This window comes from Anser anser, assembly GCF_964211835.1.
Source record: "Anser anser genome assembly, chromosome: 3".
NCBI lineage: Eukaryota > Metazoa > Chordata > Aves > Anseriformes > Anatidae > Anser > Anser anser.
In genome coordinates, this window is record NC_139722.1 from 98,538,462 (window position 1) to 98,556,425 (window position 17,964).

At 41.8% G+C, this 17,964-nt stretch overlaps 1 long non-coding RNA gene across 1 annotated transcript; it reads left to right on the forward strand.

The window, feature by feature from the left end:
• Positions 1-863: 863 nt before the first annotated feature.
• LOC310896343 lies at positions 864-16,311 on the forward strand. The gene is made up of 3 exons (XR_014581408.1): positions 864-1,241; positions 6,924-12,216; positions 15,381-16,311. It is a non-coding gene; the product is annotated as an uncharacterized lncRNA (long non-coding RNA).
• The last annotated feature ends 1,653 nt before the right edge of the window (positions 16,312-17,964 follow it).

The window sequence follows — 17,964 nt, forward strand, 5'->3', positions numbered from 1 at the left end:
CCCAGCATTAGACACCATGTTTAACTGTGTAAGGGCTGCATTACTTTATTTCCTTTACTGCTCGAATTCTAAGGCAGTCAACAGTACTTCAAATATGGATTTATTACTGCTTACATAACCACTGAACTGCAGGGAAGGGAGGATGAAAATGTTACTGAGTGCTGGGATCAATTTCTTTTCACATGAAAGCACTGTTTAGCAGAAGAGGAAGAAACTGAACCTGGTGCCAGCTATTTTTGCACTAGCCAAGTCCTGTAATCAGAACTGCATGGGACTGTGCTAACTTCACTCTGCAGTAGGGTAAGGTTAGCTTAAGCTTGCATATATATGCTTCCACAGGCCCCTGGTCCAACCCTTCCTCTCCCTTCCGTTTTCTCTCCTCAGCCTTTTCTGCGGCAAGTGCAGAAGCCATCTCAGCCAGGTGGACATCATCAGGTGAGGTCTGTGATGGTCACTGTGTGACTGTGCTGCCGAACCTAATTCAGCGATGGATCCAAATTCAATCATGGCATAGCTGGATATAAATCAGATTTTTATCTATCTATCTATTTATTTAAAAACTGAACTGGATCTGGCATCTTTTCAAACATGTAAGTTTTCAGAGGAAGAGAAAAACAATATATAGTTTCTGTTACTTTTGCATCAGGTAGATGTTTGGTTTTTATTTTCATTCTTTCCCAGTAGGAATTTCCCTGGAATGAAGGATTCCCCTGTGAGTGCTGAGTGGGCATGACTGGCTTCTTTCCAGATACAGGCTGTCATTTTAGTGTGCAGGCTGGAAAATAACCACAGAACAACTTAGGTTCAAACGGTCCTCCAGAGGTAATTTGGTTCAAACTCTGTTCCATCCAGCACTAATTAGATCAGACTGCTCTCTGATAATACTTCTCAGGTAGATGGCCCATGGAGAAAATAAAGCCTTCAAGTTTGGATCAGAAAAACATTTCTTAAACTTCTTGTAAGCATAAGCCTCTCCTGAATCATTTGTCTCCTCAAGAATTTCCTGAGCGCAGCACTTCTTCCCAGACTAGGGAACAACTAACCACCTCTAAATGATAGCAACAGCTCAAATTCTTCTGAGGGGAGGGAGTTAGAACTGATTATAATTTACTTGCTTGAAGTGCGAATATCCATTTCTCCGCCTTGGAAGAACTGCACTGCAGTGAGCAGCTAGATAAGCTTGCATAAGTACTTGCAGCCAGTTCTCACGACCATGTCCTGGAGGAAATGAGCATCACCTAGTAAGCAGATAATTCGGGTTTCCCTGTCTTGCTTTGATACTACATTTCTTCTTTCTGTGATTTGCCTAAGTTTATGGTTCATACTTCTTAATTAAGAAATATATTTTTTTTCTCTCTTAAATGTAACTCTCTTTGGATCCTCTTTCACTGGAAAGTATACTCTGAGTTGTCTTTGATCTAGCACTGGGTAGCTGTCAGAATCAGAGAACTGCTCTTTAAAGCAGGTTGAATGTAGGCATTGCAAAATTAAGGCTTTTATTCATCTTGTTTTGTAGTTTGCCACATGGCTGATGTAATGGCATTACCTCTAGCAATGCTCATTCTGCCTTTAGCCTCTCTACTGATATTGCTAACAATAAGTGAGAAATCTATTTCTGTGAGCATTGTGTGACAACTGGCTCAAGTGATACAAGGCGCTGAACATATCTATGCTAGACTCAATAATAATTTAAAGCAGGACAGGAAGTCTCCACATTTAAATAGCAAGAACACATTAATCCGGACTAAATTTTTGTCCTTCAGCTTCAACTTTGTATGACAACTGTCCACTCTAAATAGCATTCAAATGAAAAAGAAAGGAAGACGTCCCTCATAACTGTACTTTCAGTCACCCTTTGAATGGTGTTGGTTCACCCATAATGCGCAGCCTCTCTGAAATACACATATTGTCTGTTCTCAGCATCCGCAGTGTTATGAAGCAGTTGGGAAAAGAAAGTGAAGAATAACTTCTCCAAATGCAGCTAGAGGGGAGGGAGAAGTATTAGAGAGACCTGGATATAATTACCTGAGCTGGAGCTCAGCCAGGAAAACGCTGATCTAAAGAACAGGGAAGTCCTGACTCTGCACGAGGGATCCAGACAAATCTAAAAAAAATAAAATAAAAATGCAATAACAGAAGTGGGATTTGAGCATCTGGGAAAATGTTTGAGAGAGTGAACGAATACAAACTAAGGCCTCTAGGGAGTGTGGTAGGAAACAAAAGGAGCAAGATCAAGAACAGAGGAATATAATGGTAACATAGACGGCATTGACTGTCTTATAATCAGTCCATCCTACCTGGTAAAACTATCAGCATCCTGTACACGATCTAAGAGAACTGAAGTCTTGGAGTTCGTTTAACCCTCTACCCAAGCCGAACTACATGAACACAGATGAAAATAAGGCAAGTTATCTCTGTTGTGCTCTTGAATAGCAATGAATAAGAACTGAGTCAGACATGATAAATATAGTAAATTTTTAACATAGCACCAGGTTAATTAGCCATCATTAAAGGAAAGCTTGTGCAGGAAGAAGGATTTCTCTCTGCTGGGCTATTCCACAACTAAGGAGACCTGGTCTCAGACTGGAAGGATTTTACCCTTAATTCCACAGTCCTTAAAGGGTGTTTATAGGGAAGGTGGTTCAGAGGACAAATGTTAAAAAAAAGAGGGGGAAGAAAAGGAGGGGAATGGATGAACTTGAGCAAATCCAAGCAGGGTAGCATGAGGGATTTGAAACTATGCATACTTCTCACTGGCAGTTTTGTTTTGTTTTGTTTTGTTCGCTTGATTTTGTTTGTTTGTTTTTGTTTTGTTTATTTTTTACTTTCTCTGAACTTTTTTTTTTCCTCTCAGCTCATTTGTTTTATGCCAAGAGGCTTAGTTGTCTTTCCTGGCTTATTTGTAGTGCATCTGGATTTAAACATCCTGATAAATCAGTTCCTCTAAAGACTGCGATCTAAAAATGAAAGTTGGGATGGATTTTGACCTAATTTAAACAGTTATACATCTGATGAAGTAAAGCTTAGCCATTGTCTTCTACTGAACGTAGTATTTTTAGAATTGGTAGTTCTTCCATTATTTTTATCTGTCTGAATGTATTTTTTAATTGTATATTTTTTGCTTCTTTAGTATCATGTCTGCTTACTGTGCTTTAGAAGACAAATGTAAGCCAGGGTCACAGTGCAAGTTCAGACTAGATTCAGACCACAATGCTGCATTTCTCAGCACCTTGCAGGATTTGGCATTTCATTATTTATTTATTTTTTAATTTATTTAATTATTGAACACAGAATGAGAACAGATTCATCTTGGTCACTATTCTAATATGACTGGCTTGGAATCTAAAAAAATAAATTTTGAAGACAGCTTTGCTTCTGATCTTAGGACGAACACTGATGGGAATTAGTTAGGCACTGCTACTTGAAAAAAAGAGAGAGATAATTAGAATCCAAGTTTTAATCATGCTGCCTTTGAAAGCAAAACAAAATCAGTAACAATCTGAAATCAAGTCCCTTGCTACTTCTCGCTTTAGTAAGAGGATGCTCAATTCCCACAAATGCCAAGAGTGTTTCTCAGAACTGAGAGAAGAGCTCTACTGAATTTTGCTGCAGCAGCTACAGAAGTTGCTGCACTGGGCTGCCCGCTCTGCTGCTCTGCTGGAGGTTACCACCATGTGAGCAGTGTTGGCAGAAAAGACCTCAATTACACCTCAGTTTCTTCACAAAAAGCCTGTTTGTCTACTTAAAATCGCCTCAGTGGGATTTCACCTGTGTGTCACTAGCTGCAGTGCTGTCTGGCATGGTTTTGATTATGAGCTGATACCAGCTAATGCAGTGCAGTATCTTCTGTGGAGTGCCTTAGTGATTTCAGATGAGCTCCTAGTGGCAATTAGTACAGCTTTGCCACTAACTGGGTATGGTGGTTTCATACTGATGGCTAGCTAAGCTCCACCACGCTGTTCTCTCGCTCCCCCTCCTCAAAAGAACAGGGGAAGAAAATAGGAGGAAAAAAGGCTTATAGGTTGATGTAAGGATCAGTTTATCATAGAATCGTATCATAGAGTGGCTTGGGTTGGAAGGGACCTTAAGGATCACCTTGTTCCAACCCCCTGCCATGCGCAGGGATGCCACCCACTAGATCAGGTTGCCCAGGGCCCCAACAACCTGGCCTTGAATTCTTCCAGGGATGGGACATTAAATGTAATTAAAGGGAAAAAAAACAACAATAGCAAACAGAGAACAACACTCCCCCCCCCCCAACAGCAACAACAACCAACAAAAAAAATCAAAACAAACAACCAAACAAGCAAAGACCTTGTGGAAGCAATGGCAGAAAATTATTCTTCCCATCAGCAAGTGATGTTCAGCTGCATTTTTGGGAGCATGGTCCCAATACACAGAGCGGTTGTTTGGGAGGACAGACAGTATAATGAGAGCCCCCTTCTTCTTCCCCTTCCTCAGCTTTCGTTGTTGAATGTGATGCCATATGGCACAGAATATCCCTTTGGTGAGTTTAGGTCAGCTGCCCTGGCAATGTTCCCTCCCCACACACCTCTTGCCCACCCCCAGCCTTCTGGCTTTAGGGAGGGTGTTGGAGAGACAGCCTTGATGCTGTGCCAGCACTGCTCAGCAATAGACAAAACATTGGTGGGATATCAGTGCTGTCCTAGCGACAAGTGCAGAGCGCAGCACTATGTGGGCTGATGTGGGGAAAGTTAACTCCATCCCAGCCAGCCCCGGCACGCAGGGCAGTAAGAGCAGGAAGGACAGAGGCTGAGCAACCAGTGAACACTCGCTTATAAAATCACTACTAAAATGACAACGGATTATTTAAGTGGGATGAATAATGGGAGAAAAAGAGTTGTGCTGTCATTGTCAGATGTACAAGGCCCAAGTGCCACATCAGTGGTGCTTCAGTCTTTTGTTATCTCTGAAGATACGAGAATTGCTCTTGGCCTCAACTCAATCTACCACCTGCCACTAGAGCAAGAAGCTATCATCAGCTTTACACATCTGGAGTTCAACATCAAACTCCAGGCATGACAGCTCTAACTAACTGATGTTACTTCTTGTCCTTTACTACAGCTGGAGGCCCAACGTTTAGACATCTATTTTCTCAATATGTTATGCACCTTCCCTCTGACTACAAGCAAAATACATTTGCCCAGCAAACTGCTTGCAATTGCTCTGGGATCTGCTGAGCTCCTGCCTTTCTGGTGTGCTGTTGAAAATCAAATTATATAGGTTTAGCAACATAACTATAATTAGGGTCAATGGAAAACTGCGGGTAGGGTAATACTGTGGATTCTGCAATTTTTGCCATGTTGCTCCATAATAGGGCAAAACCCATTAATTTTATTGCTCCACAGTGCATTAACACTGTCAATAAAACATCCCCTGCTTCCTGCAGTGGAACTGGCCTTTCAGTGAGCACATTGCCAAGGCTGGCCTCAATTTACAGTAATCCACAAGTGGGGCCCAACTGCGCTCCTCCTGAAGTCAGTGGCAAAGCTCCTATTCACTTCAGCAGTAGCTGCCTGGGCAGGCCTAGGCAGAGAAAATAGGGATGGATAAGGGAGCAGAGCTGACAAGAAAAGAAGGCAGGTTATCGTGTTTCATTATAATCTCTGCAGTTATCACCTGATCTCATACTGATATTACCAGGAGGTTTATTCATAGATTAAAATTATGTTGTAACTAAAATTTGATCTATATTTATTTTCTTTTTCTCCATCACACAAAGAAAATCTGTCCTCTAGGTTACTGCTACTTCTGGGCTCTTGAGTTCCTTCTCTTCCTCCTTCAACTTTCTTCTGCTTTTCCATCACGCGCCCATGCACATCTTTCATCCATTGCCGCTTCTTGGAGTTTTTCATTCTCTACCCCTCTACTGTTCCAACTCCCAAAATAATCAGATGTCAACTGGCTAATTGCTGACTGTATTGTACCATTACTGGCCCTTTCAGGCAGGAGAATACAACTCTTGAGATCATTCTTTCAGGATGTCAGCAAACTTGGGTAGATGTCGTAAGACTGATGTCATAGTTGGAAGGCTGCCCAGAATCAGGTTAAAATTAAAAAAAATCAAGTTTGAGCTCTTGTGACTATAGAGGTGGTCTGAATACGTCATACAGGTTCAAACAATTACAAAGATAATGCAAGATCCAGGCTTCATTCCTTGTGACACAAGAGGGAAATAAAAATGGAAATGAAAAAGGAAAAAAGAAAAAAAAAAGTGAGCTAATTGTGGGAAAGAAGTACAGAAACTGAGATGGAAAGGAAAACAGGGATGGAGAAGGGGGAGAAATATAGAATACTCTACTGGAAAAGGGTAAGGGTGAACTTAAACTAAATAAAAGAAATAAAATCCTAAGCAGTGAAGAAAAAACAAAGAAGGATGACTAGTAAAATAAGCTGGGGATTGTGGCTGAATTTAATTCTGGCACTGCAGAGAAAAGTTCCAGCTATTGAATTACAGTCTAGATTCTTTAGATTGCAGAGTTGTAAGTGAATAGATTGGCTCTCTAATGTGCTTACACAACACCCACTGACTTAGGGACTATGACCACATGAATGCTTACCAATGCTAAGAATAAAAGGTTGAAGTAATTCCTATGCACCAGGTGACTTGGAAGAACCTCTGCATGAGGTGGCAGAAATAAAGACTGTATTAAAATGCAAGTGGTCAAAACAGATGAGCAATGGCTGCAAGGTCAACATCAAATCCTGTATTTCCTGTTTTCTTAAGGCTTTGACATTGCACTCACCGTCCTTTAAAATTAGTTTTTATGTATATATATTCTTATTTTTACATTATTAATAGTAATTGTTGTATATTATATATATATTATAATATCATAGTTTTTTAAGGAGATAAAATTGATATCCTTTCACGTGTTACCAACATGTGTTTGGTTCATTAGATGGGTTGGAATTCCAGATCCACAGACTGGAGCAGAGGTCCATGGAGGAGGCTGCGGCCCATGGAGAGCCCCCGCAGGAGCAGGCCCCGGGCCGGAGCTGCAGCCCGTGGAGAGGAGCCCATGCAGGAGCAGTGGGTCTGGGGGAGCTGCCGCCCGTGGGGGACCCGTGCTGGAGCAGTTTGCTCCTGGGGGATGGACCCCGTGGTATGGAGCCATGTGGGAGCAGTGCTTGAAGAGCAGCAGTCCACATAGGATCAGTTCGGGAAGGATGGCATCCCATGGGAGGGACCTCATGGTGGAGCAGGGGTAGAGAATGACCGTGAGGGAGAGGCGGAGACGAAGCGTCAGGGACTGACCACAGCCCCCTTTCCCCGTTCCCCTGTGCCATGAGGGAGGTAAAAGAGGGTGGATGGGGAGGAAGGTGTTTTTAGTTTGCTTTTAGTTTCTCACTGCTTTAGTCTGCTAGTGATAGGCAAATTAATTTCCCTATGCTGAATCTGTTTTGCCCTTGAAGATAATTGTTGAGTGATCTCCATGTCCTTATCTCAACCTGTGAGCCCTTCTTTTTCCTTTCATCATATTTTCTCCCCCTTTTCCTTTGAGGACAGGGATTGAGAGAGCAGCTGTGATGGAGTTTGGCTGCCCAGCAGGGTAAAACCAGCGCAGTGTTGGTTCTAGTTTCCCTTACTCCCTGGTACTCCTTGCCACAGGGATGCCCCCCATATTTTCCTACACAGCTCTTCATCACATAACACAAATTTAATCTGAGCATGTCCATTCTTGACGGAACAAATGCAAAACAATTTTCAGAAGTTTCAGAAGGCTTGTTCTATGAACAGCAAAAGGTAACTCCTTGATATTAGCAGTCATGATACCTTCTTCATATTTTTAGCATAAGGATATTCTGGGATTAAAAAAAAAAAAAAAAAGGCTGTAAACTTTTTTAAGGCAAAATGGTATGCTTTTCTCCTGACTGGGTTACTTTGGCTAGAGTTTTCCAGAAGTATTGAGGTGAGATAAATACCCCGAATGGTAAATTTCAGGCATCACAGTTGATACTTGCCAGTGTTGTAAATAGCTGAAAACAGTGACTTAAATGGAAAGCATAAAAACCTGAGCTACAGGAAGCCTCATGTTCGTTATCCATAATATCACAAAGTACTTTATAAAATAGCTACATTTACTTTGTAAATTCCAGGAGAAGACTTCAGTTCACCTTAAACACGTTTACTTTCTCAGCCTTCTTGGGAGGGTGAAGTTACCATCAGGCATGCAGAGGCAGTGGCACGGAGGATTTGGAGAATGCATTCAGAGTCCCACAGGAGAAATGGGAGGGAGTACCAGGCCCTGCATTATCTTCAGTGCAAGTCTTACGCTTAATACCATAATTCTCTCTTTGCGGTGCCAACTGATTTAAAGAATTAGCAGTAACTGAAGTATAGTGTGTGCATTACTGTTGTGCCAGGGAATGCAGTCATCCACCAGTGAGGTTGTCTTGTGATATACATTGCCCATACACACACAGTTCTTTTCCCAAAGACTTTTGTAATCTCGGATTCTGTTTACTGTTTTATCAGCTATGCTAACAATTAATTCACATACGACAGAGCCCAACCTACTCAAAGATCCTTAAAATTGCAGGATCATGGCTTAAAAGATTAAGTTAAAATTTAACTCATAACAGTTTTTGCTGAATTCACATCACCAACTTATTTATCATTTAACACGTGACCGTGACTGTCTTTGATTTACATATAAACAGAAGACTTTTTTTTTCTAGTTATCCTGATGTCCCAAGGCTATGCATGTGTACATAGAATGTATGTAAAGGAAAGGAGCTCTGTTTTCCAAGTGCGGAAAGGAAATGATTCTGACTAGAAGCATACGTCATCAGCATTGGCATCCCTTGCCCTTTGTTTCCAAACATGGTAAAGAGCAATAAAGCTGTTTGTGGGTTATAACATGACATCACGTAAGAAGACACAGTTCTAATCTTTTTTATGCATATATGTATATAACAATCTCAGTGTGGGCATCTAAAGAATTAAGGGTTATGAAATACCAGGCAACAGCAATGTATAAAAGGTAAATGACACATAGCAAAGGAATCTCCTTTCAAATCACATAGCACATGAAACCGTTCTGGTCTGTGACAAGTACACCACTAGATTTTTTCCATGTTTATCCAAAGTAGCTTAGTAAGCATATCATGCATTCCATTCACTGAGTCTGTGTACAAAAATACAGAGTATGATGACCCTAAGCAATGTCTGTAGTGCCAGTAAGCTTGTCAAAAAGGGCGACTGGCTGTAAACTGTTTATTTCAATTAATTTTTATAACAGAAGTGATAGAAATAGCTCCTATTCAAGTACAGCTATACAACTGTTACTTCAGTGCAGTTATGCCTGTGCAACTTTGTTATAAAAAGAGATAAGAGCCATGCACATCACGTGTTCTGTGAGCTAACGAGACTTCAGGAAAGGTTGTCAAGAATGGCATAAGGCAGATCTATTATTTTCAATTTAGAACCAATGCATTTATCTTTTCTGTTTGCTAAAAAGGGCAGTTTCAATTTTTTTTTTCCTTTTTCTGGTGACTGAAAGGAAAAAAAAAAAAAGTAATGCAAGATGCAGGCTTCCTTCTGTCCCATATGTCTTAAGTGTACAAAGCTTTTTTTAGAGAATAGCTTTCTTTCAGGGCAAACTAGTTCTTACTAAAAATAATTCTTATGAGATCAGATAAAATGAGAGGCATGTTGCTGGCAGATACTGGTCCCTTATTTACAAAGAAATAAGGCTAACTCAGCCTAATCCAGGCCTATGATACAAGGAGGGAGCTGAAGAACCTTCCCTGTTGCCCGGGACCTTGGTTGACAGCCCGAGAGCTATTTTGGTTGCTTTTGTCTACCAGCATTGGAGATGCGAAACAGAAGGAAAAGGGCCAGTACAAACACCTCCCCCAGCCTGCCCTAGCCTGTGGGATTGGCCGCAGAGACAAGCACAGCCACATCCTAGAGATTTCCAAAAGGCACAGGGATGATCTGCATACCCAGTTTGGATTCCTGATCCTTTTGCAGATGGCTGTGAAATCACTTTAACATGGTATGTCTCTCTACTTCCCTAACGTGATCTACAAAAACAAAACACAATATAATCCCTTAGATTTGTAAGACCTACCTGGATGCGCATCTGTTTAATTGTAAAAATTCAGGTGCCACTGCAACAGAGCTGGAAATATGGTAAAGACTGTCTACCTTCATGGAGGTCATTTTCCCTCCAGTAGGTCTTGGGGTTGCATGCTGCATGAAAGCCAAATTGAGATGGCTTTCTAATGTTTGTGTCCTCTTGACTTTGAACTTCAAGATTCTGTCTCCCCTTCCTTCATAGAAATGTCTTCTCTCAAGTCTTTCATATTGAACAGTGCCAGATTCCCTCTAATTGCTGGCCTTGTGTAGTATTTTCAATATTTTTAGCCTGTTATTGTGTAGACCGCAAGCCCCTGAGACAGGGCTTGTGTCATATATATAACAAAATGCTCAGTAATTATTTATGATTTTTCATGGGATGGGATTGCAGCATTTATATACATTATTTAATAACAGATATGGACCACAGTTGTTAAGCAGACAGAAAGATCCATATTGTCAGGAGGACTGAAGGTGATGTCTCAGCTTGCACGTGTTGTCGGATAACTACATCTGTACACAGACATGCTGCACATGTACGTCCAAATGAAGTCAAAGCATACTAGTCACCTTTTATTTGATTAAATATTTGTTCATGCAAAGCATTCTGAATTGCTTATCCATGTAATTACTGGAATGGTATCAAACTACCTTACTTGTAGTTGTGTGGTCTGTTTTTGCATGTAGTATTCTTTACTCTTCACATAAGAGTGAAACAGAAAGGTTTGAAAAGGGTTAGGATCTTTTCCCCCAAATAATGTATTTCCTTACAAAGAATTCATTGACTTACTGCATTAGAAAAATATCCCATGATCAGGTTAATTTTATTTTTGAACTAGAAGATGAATCCCAGAATCCAGTTGTTCATTTGTAATTCAGCACTGAGCTAAAGAAACAAGAGCAGAAAATGCATAGCTGTAAATCATGCTAGCAGCCACAGAACAATATAATGCTGAGCAGCCATTTTAGGTCTTCGGTTTCTTTATACCCTTTCCACATAATGAAGCCTGCTAAATGAATCCTTATGGGAATCATTCATGAAGTTTGTGTTTTCTACATGAAATTCCATGTACAAGAGATTAATTTTGCAAAGTAAACAGTCTGTATTCTACAAGAATTAGTTCAAGGTACTTTTTTATTGTTTGCTAGATGTAACAATAGTATTATCCTCTTAAGAAAACGTAAACTCATTCTGCCTGGAAAAAAAAAAAGAAAAAAAAGAAAAAAAAAAGAAAAAAGGAGAAATATATGTCAGTGGGATTATTTCAGTCAGAAGGAATGAAGGTGGCAAACACAGTTCCTGGTGTATTATATTCAGAAGGATTCTGAGACCATTTATAGCTAGATACGTGGAACGTATCCTACCTTCTTCTCTATTACAGAAATTGCTGAAAGAAACAAACTGTTGCTGTTTCATTTCAGTCTTCAAAGTGAAGCTCTAACAGTAGATTGAGTAGATGCTCTGCCTAATAAATGTGTGTACTTCTAGCACACTTCTTTTCTAATGCTCTGTTGATGAAATTACCACTTCCTTTCTTCCCCAAATTTGCTTGTGGATAGATATATTATTTTTCTCAGTGAGAAATAATCCAGGTGTCCAATCAACCCAAAGGTTGTGCATTCATTATTTCTATTTAAGCCAATTAGAACAGTGCAGATGCCTCTTCTATTTGATGATTTGCTTCCAGAGAAAGATTAGAGGATTAATTAAAATATACAATCTAATTGAACTGAAATCATAAGATTTTGTTTCTAGGAAACAACTTACAAGTATAAATGAGTCTAGAGTTGTGCATTTATATCTAAGTATAGAATGTATCATTTCAACCCGCTACACCAAACTTTGAATCTGATGTTCGTTTTCAGACTGCTAGTCTAATTTAGTTTCAGAATGGAGAGTACAGCTTAAGATTCCAAGCACCCAGAGACCTGGATGGGGGCGTAGAAGGGTGACATGTGATTTTTGTTTCAGTTAATTTTAGATTTATTTCTGTTTATGAGATCAGTTGTCTATTTCTAAAAGTGTTTTCTTTTTGGCAGACTCCTCAACTGAAAGACTTATTTCGAGATATTTCCTGTTGAGTAACTGATGGTGCTGCTGCTGAGAGGTAAAGGAAGACATACAATGCTGAAGGGAACGTATGGTATTGTCATAGTAATGACAGGCATGAAACAGGAGTGCCAAGATCACAGAATCATAGAATGGTTTGAGTTGGAAGGGACCCTTCAGGATCATCTAGTTCCAACCCCCCTGCCATGGGCAGGGACACCTACCACTAGATCAGGTTGCTCAAAGTCCCATCCAACCTGGCCTTGAACACTTCCGGGGATGGGGCATCCACAGGGCAACCTGTTCCAGTGCCTCACCACACTCATAATAAAGAATTTCTTCCTTATATCTGATCTAAATCTACCCTCTTTTAGTTTAATGCCATTAACCCCTGTCCTATCACTATACTCCCTGAGAGTATAGAGTCCTTTTCCAGCTTTCTTGTAGGCCCCCTTTAGGTACTGCAAGGCTGTGATAGTCTCCCTGGAGCCTTCTCTTCTCTAAATTGAGCAACCCCAACTCTCTCAGCCTGTCTTCGTAGGAAATGTGCTCCAGCCCTCTGATCATCCTTGTGGCCCTCCTCTGGACTTGCTCCAACAGGTCCGTGTCCTTTTTTATGTTGAAGGCCCCAGAGCTGAATGCCATACTCCAGATGTTATCTCATGAGAGCAGAGTGGAGGGGAGAATCACCTCCCTCAGTCTGCTGGCCTCACTTCTTTTGATGCAGCCCAGGATACCGTTGGCTTTCTGGGCTGCAAGCGCACATTGCCAGCTCATGTTGAGTTTTTCACCAAACAACACCCCAAGTCCTTCCCCTCAGGGCTGCTCTCAATTCATTCTCTGCCCAGCCTGTATTTGTGCTTAGGATTGCCCCAGCCCAGAAGCAGGACCTTGCCCTTGCCCTTGTTGAACTTTGTGAGATTTGCACAGGCCCTCTTCTCAAGCTTGTCAAGGTCTCTCCGGATGACATCTCTTCCCTCCAGCATGTTGACTGTACCATACAGTTTGGTGTCATTGGCAAGCTTGCTGAGGGTGCACTCAATCTCACTGTCCGTGTTGCCAACAAAGATGTTAAACAGTGTTGGTCCCTGTACCAATCCCTGTGGACCCCACTCATCACCGGTCTCCACATGGACATCGAACCATTGACCACAAGTCCTTGACTGCAACCATCCAGCCAATTCCTTACCCAGTGAGTGGCCCACCCATCAAAACCACGTCTCTTCAATTTAGAGATAAGGATGTTGAGCAAGACAGCATCAAATGCTTTGCACAAGTCCAGGTAGATGATGTCAGTTGCTCTTCCCTTAGCCACCGATGCTGTAACCCTGTCATAGAAGGCCACCAAATTTATCAGGCATGATCTGCCCTTAGTGAAGCCCTATTGGCTGTCACCAGTCACCTTGTTATTTTCCATGGGCCTTAGCACAGTTTCCAGGAGGATCTGCTTCATGAGCTTGTTGGGTGCAGAAGCAAGAGTGACTGGCCTATAGTTCCCTAGGTCTTCCTTTTTTTTTTTTTTTTTAAAAAAAGGGGGTTATGTTTCCCTTCTTTCAGTCAGTGGGAACTTCACTGGACTGCAGTGACATCTCAAATATGATGGGCAGGGGCTTAGCAACTTCATCTGCCGCTTCGCTCAGGACCCATGGATGTATCTCATTAGGTCCATGGACTTGTGCACCTTCGGGTTCCTTATCTGGTCTCAAACCTGATCCTCTCCTACAGTGGGCAATTCTTCATTCTCCCAGTCCCTGCCTTTGCCTTCTGTGACTTGGGTGGTCTGGCTAGAGCAATTGCTGGTGAAGACTAAGGCAAAAAAGTCATTGAGTACCTCAGCCTTCTCCATATCCTGGGTAACAAGGTCTCCCATTTCCTTCTGGAGATGGTCTCCCATTTCCTTTCCCTACTCCTTCTTTTATCACCAACATACCTATAGAAGCCTTTCTTGTTGCCCTTGGTGCCTCTGGCCAAATTTAATTCTATCAGGGTTCTAGCTTTCCTCATTCAATTCCTGTCTGCTCTGTATTTCTCTGTATTTCCCCCAGGCTATCTGTCCTTGCTTCCACTCTCTGTAGGCCTCCTTTTTCTGCTTGAGTTTGGCCAGGAGATGCTTGTTCATCCATGCAGGCCTCCTGTTGTTTTTGCCTGACTTCTTCTTTGTTGGGATGCATTGCCCCTGAGCTTGAAGGAGGTGATCCTTGAATATCAACCAACATTCCTGGGCCTCTCTTCCCTTCAGGGTTTTATCCCACAGTACTCTACCAAGCAGATCCCTGAAGAGGCCAAAGTCTGCTCTTCCACAGCCCAGCTTGCTGTGCTCCCTCCTTGTTGCCCTCAGGATCCTCAAGTGCACCTTGTCATGGTCACTGCAGCCAAGGCTGCCCTTGAGCTTCACATTCCCCACCAGCCCCTCCTTATTGGAGGGAGAGCATAGCATCTCTCCTCGTTGTTTCCTCTATCACTTGGAGAAGGAAGGTATCATCAGTGTATTCCAGGAACCTCCTGGATTGCTTAGGTCCTGCTGTGCTGTCCCTTGAACAGATATCAGGGTGGTTGAAGTCCCCCATGAGGACCAGGGCTTGTGAATGTGAGGCTGCTCCTATCTGTCTAGAGAGGGCCTCATCTGCCTGGTCTTCCTGGTCAGATGGCCTGTAGCAGACCCCCCACTCTAATGTCATCTGTCCCTCAGCTTCCTGTAATCCTGACCCATAAGCTCTCTGTCAGCTCCTCATCCATCCCCATGCAGAGCTCCATGCACTCCAGCTGCTCACTGACATAGAGGACGGCACCTCCTCCTCATTTCCCCCGCCTGTCCTTCCTGAAGAGCCTGTATCCTCCATTCCAACACTCCAGTCATGGGAGCCATCCCACCACATCTTGGTAATGCCAGTGAGGTCATGGCCCTGGAGGTGTGTGTACATCTCTAACTCCTCTTGTTTATTGCCCATGCCATGTGTGTTAGCATAGAGGCATTTTAGCTGGGCACCCAGTGAAGCTGCCTTACTGGCTGCAGTGGCTGGAACTCCTTTGTGCTGGTCTTCAGGTGCTCTCCTGCTGACCTGTGACCCTCCTCCAGGCTCTGGGCATCTATTGCTGATACTGGCTTCAAACTGGTAAGGGTGGCATGAACTGAAGTTCTCTTCCCCCGGCAACTTTACTGTAAAGCCTGTTCACCAGCTTGGCAAGCCTATGACCAAAGATGCTCTTCCCCTTCTCTTGCAGATGGATGCCATCAGCCTCCAGCAGACCATGTTTCTCAATTCGAGTCCCATCATCTAAGTAATTGAACTCCTGACTGTGGCACCAGTCTTGTAGCCATTTGTTGATTTGCCTGATTCAAATGGCTCTTTCAAACCCCCTTCCTTTGACTGGGAGGACTGTTGAAAAAGCTACTTGCACCCCTGAGTCCCTTACTGCTGCTCCTGGAGCTGTGTAATCCTTCTTGATACTCCTCAGGCTTCTCCTGGTTGTATCAGCGGTGCCCATGTGAAACAACAGCAGGAGAAGATCTTTCCTTCCATCTCAGAGCAGCCTAACAAGCAGTGCAGGAAGAAAATGCAGCATACAGAATGATTGGATCTATCCCTCCAGCTTATTGTGTGAGTTCTGTTGCCATGTATTCTGAATGAGGATTGTAATTTGTATTTCATGTGATCATAGGTTCTAATCCTTCCCCTTTCATATATAAAAATTCCCACTCAGACTTTGTAAATGATCTGTGTTTGGTTAGCACAGGGTTTCTTCATCATTTATTTCCATTGTGCTAAAGACACCAGCAGAATTTTGTATGATAGTCCCGTTTGGACAAAGCTGTGGCAAAGTGAGATGGTGGCAAATGTTCTCTCCTTTAAGATGAATATTCAGAAATCTTGGCATTTTGATGAATTCTGTTGTAGCACCTGGAAGACCACTCTTCCCAACCAAGCATTCTTTTGTCTTCCTTTACTAATGATCACTGCTGTGCAATTATTCTAGTTCCTGCTCCCATCTAAAACTCCTGCCCAATTTCACAGCTGTAATAATAAATTTAATATTAAATAAATAGGTTTTGTTTGTTTTTTACCTAGTAACAGAAGAAGAGACAATGAGATGCAACACTGGACAGTTAAGATGAATCTTTTTTTATTGTGTTGTGGATGTTCTGCTCTTAATTTAAGTCCTCTGAATACATTTACACAAGCCTTTTCCTGGTGCTTATAGGTTCTTCATGTACTTGCTGTAAAGAATGCGGTAGCTGGATGGAAATCATCAGACAAATGAGGTCAGAATCTCAGGAGAGTATGCCCGCAGAACTTGGAACTTGGAAGGTAAAAAAGAGGTTATGGAAAGTTCTTAGCTTTTGAGGAAAACCTCTTGCAAAGTATTTAGCGAATGCACACAGTAAGATATAGGAATAGAAACATGCTTGTGGCTACTTGAGAGCTGTCAGAAACCAGTAAGACGTGCAAAAGGTGAAATTTAAGAGAAAAATGTTTATGAAGCTCAGCAGTTTTGTGAATTGCAGCTAACTTCACAAAATTCTTAGAGGACAAATAAAAACTCCAGGGCAGTCTCTTGTGTGCTTATTTAATGTAATTAATTAATGCATTTTCAAACCACTTTTTTTTTTCCTGTGCAGAGGGATTTTAATTATAGCATAAGAATCATATGTAATTGGTGTAAGAGATGTTCACATAAATGGAAATCTGAGCTGCTATGTTTGAAACTAAAGGAAAGAAGAAATGCCCTACTGGAAGACGGGAGCTTATGTGAGTCAACTTAATCTGATTTGTGTGTGCTAAAGGTCTGGCTCATTCAGAAAACTCAGATACTGCCTGTAACATGTAAAACAGCCACATGTTGTCATGGGCAAGACCATAAGGTAGAGATAATGAGGATAATTTCCTTGTTTTTATGAGGTCAGATATCTATTAAGAAAATAACCAGAAAACACTACAAATCAAAAGCTTTGTAGAGTAAATCACTCAGATGCTCAAGCAGAAGTCCCATGTCTGAGACCCTCCTGCAGTATGTACCCACTTGGTCTTCCAGAAAAAAACTACTTCAGACTTTCCTCGGGGATCCAGATGTAAGTGGAGGGAAGAACACCTCTTAGTTAACATATGAATGGAACCAGTAATATGTTTTCTAGGGTAAAATATCATAGTCCCCTGTAGAAGTTACTGGCAAGGGTTCCAAAGCATCACTTTTAGTCTCATTTCATGTAGGTTTCAAGGCATCACCTCTAACTTTGACCTGGTATGATCTGATTCATGTATAAAATCCTCGTATAATTCCTTGGGCTAGTAGATCTATGCTTTAGCTAGTTCCTGTCCCTTCCCAAGCACAGACTGCAGCAGCTTCCAGCCTGTTCTAAGTTACCACAAGCCACAAAGGATCATTTTAAAGCAGCGATCCCAGCACTTTGGTGGGATGTGGAGCCACATCCACCTTTTCAGCTGTCCTCCAAACATGCCATCTATTCCAGATTACAGAGAAGTGCACGAAGTAAACAATGTTTTTTTGTCAAATGAAGCTTGTGATGTGTTTCTTTTTAAACTTCTTTTGAGCTTCCATGGTGAAGTTAAGAGAAGGAGGGATGATGTATAGCAACTATAATGGAATAAATAGCTGGCCTGTTTCTTTGTTTTTAAAACCTAAATTAAAACAATAAATGCAAAGCTCATCTCTACAAAGACAGACTGACTTTGGTATTATATTTCTTCTAGAATCAAGCTTTGAATAATGGTCTCTGAAACACTATCATGTTATTTCTTGAAAAGAATACAGCCCAAGCATATGTAGATCCATATCTCGTACTTTTCAC